Source organism: Carlito syrichta, unplaced genomic scaffold (genome assembly GCF_000164805.1).
Source record: "Carlito syrichta isolate Samal-C Ts95f unplaced genomic scaffold, Tarsius_syrichta-2.0.1 Scaffold303169, whole genome shotgun sequence".
Classification (NCBI taxonomy): domain Eukaryota; kingdom Metazoa; phylum Chordata; class Mammalia; order Primates; family Tarsiidae; genus Carlito; species Carlito syrichta.
Genome location: NW_007247265.1, coordinates 117,893 through 119,809, shown reverse-complemented (window position 1 = coordinate 119,809; position 1,917 = coordinate 117,893). Strand labels below are relative to the sequence as shown.

Below are 1,917 nucleotides of genomic sequence, written 5' to 3'. Positions count from 1 at the left end.
TCATTTTACTGTCTGGGAGCTAACTGGCTTTGATCATATCCAGAATTCTGGTGAGAACAATCACTAATGGATGTACAAGATACTTGCAAATTGTAAGACTTGTCACAATTATAAAGGTAGAAGATAGGTTGCTGCTTTAGTGTTTTTACACTTGTTCTTACTTTAATTTTGTAGATTCTTAAAATCCCAATGCATAGTTAAGCACCCAAGAGCTTGACTTAAAGCGAAGAGGATAACAAGAATGTTTGCGTTTCAGAGTCATCGTTTCTGAACTTCCATGACTCCGACTGCGAACCCAAAGGATCGCTGCCCTGTGACTCCTTGCTCTCCCTCAACACTGAGAAGATTCTGGTAGGCATCTTCTCTCCCTGCTTTCTGTGCTTGTGACCTGGAGCACAGTAATACTTGTTCCAGAAAGTGGAAGGTGCCTCTGGGTATCAGCTAGAAGTTGGGTTCTGTTGGTTTTAGGGCTGAGATAAAGATAGGGCATTTGGTATTTGATCAGTTTGACTTTCTGGGACTCATGCGTCTGATTGATGGTTCATCATCCTGGACCTAGGACTTTTCACTTTTTTTGTTTTGTTTTGTTTTGTTTTGTTTGAGTTGGAGTCTCACTCTGTTGCCCAGACTGGAGGGCAGTGGCCGCTCCCAGCCACCGCAGCCTCGACCTGCTGGGTTCCGGCAATCCTTCCGCCTCAGCCTTCCGGGTAGCCGGAATTACAGGCATGCGCTACCACGCCCGGCTGATTTTTTTTTTTTTATTTATTGTAGAGATGAGGTCTCGCCAAGTTGCCCAGGCAGGTCTCGAACCCGCGAACTCAGGCAGTCCACTCACCTCAGCCTCCCAAAGTGCTGGGATTACAGGCTGAGCTACCGAGCCCAGCGGACTTTTCACTTTTAATTTCTAAGGAATAAAGGGGAGATTGTGATGGAGCCTTATTTCTAGGAGGCTTATGCATTTGGAAGTATCATAGAATCTTATTTTTCCAGCCTTTGTCTGTGTGGGTATCTTCTATATCTGTGTTTTTTTTTATCAGTACTAACGAAACTGCACAGACGACCTTTCCATTTCAGGAATGACCACCTGGCTCTGGGTAATGTTTGTATCTGCCTACCCACGTGATTGCATATCCTCCTCCAGCCTGGGTACCTCAAGGTGGAAAGGTCTTCTTTTTGTTCGTTACTTAACTCTGTGAAGCTGAGTTGTTCTTTTTGTGCCCAAATTTAACATATTTTTCTCTAGGCCTTCTCCCTGACTAGTCACATAGAAACTGTTTCTTTTGTTTAAAATTTCCATTTAGGATACTCTTTCTTTTCTAAACAAAGTTTTGCTTTTTTTGTCTCAGAACTACTGAAGATAGATTAGAATTGCAAACTAGAAAATGACCAGCTGCGTTTACCTAACTAATTGCATAGCTATCAATTTGATATATGGAAAAATTTTGAATTAGACTTGTCCAGAACCAGAATGTTCTATTTTGTAAGTAGTGAGCTGGTCTTTGTTGAAACTATTTAAGTATAAGTTAGATTTTCCAGCCTTATATAGTTAGATTCTTAGAGTAATGAGGGTCTTACTTATTGATAGTTGTTAAAATATTTTTTACCAGTTGCATTTTCAGTTTAAGGCAGTGTGTGGTGGCTCTTGCTTGAGCCCAGGAGTTCAAAACCAGCCTGGGCAACATAGCAAGACCTTGTCTCTATAAAAAAAATTTTTAAAAAGATAGAAAGAAAATAGCCAGGCACAGTGGTGCGTCTGTAGTCCAAGCTACTTGGGAGGCTGAGGTTGGAGGAATGCTTAAGTCCAAGAGGTTGAACCTGCAGTGAGCCACAATCATGCCACTGAACTCTAGTCTGGGCAACACAGTGAGACACCCTACGCAAGAAAGAAAGAAAGAGAGAGGGAGGGAGGGAGGGAGG

At 42.3% G+C, this 1,917-nt stretch overlaps 1 protein-coding gene across 2 annotated transcripts in view; it reads left to right on the top strand.

Annotated features, from left to right (window-relative positions):
- The first annotated feature begins 256 nt into the window (after positions 1–256).
- TTC13 (tetratricopeptide repeat domain 13) overlaps positions 257–1,917 on the top strand; it is a 59,822-nt gene continuing 58,161 nt past the window's right edge. For both annotated transcript variants that reach the window (XM_008057952.2, XM_021712287.1), the window contains exon 1: positions 257–351. The gene's annotated coding sequence lies outside the window, so the exon portion shown is untranslated. The remainder of the gene's footprint in view (positions 352–1,917) is intronic.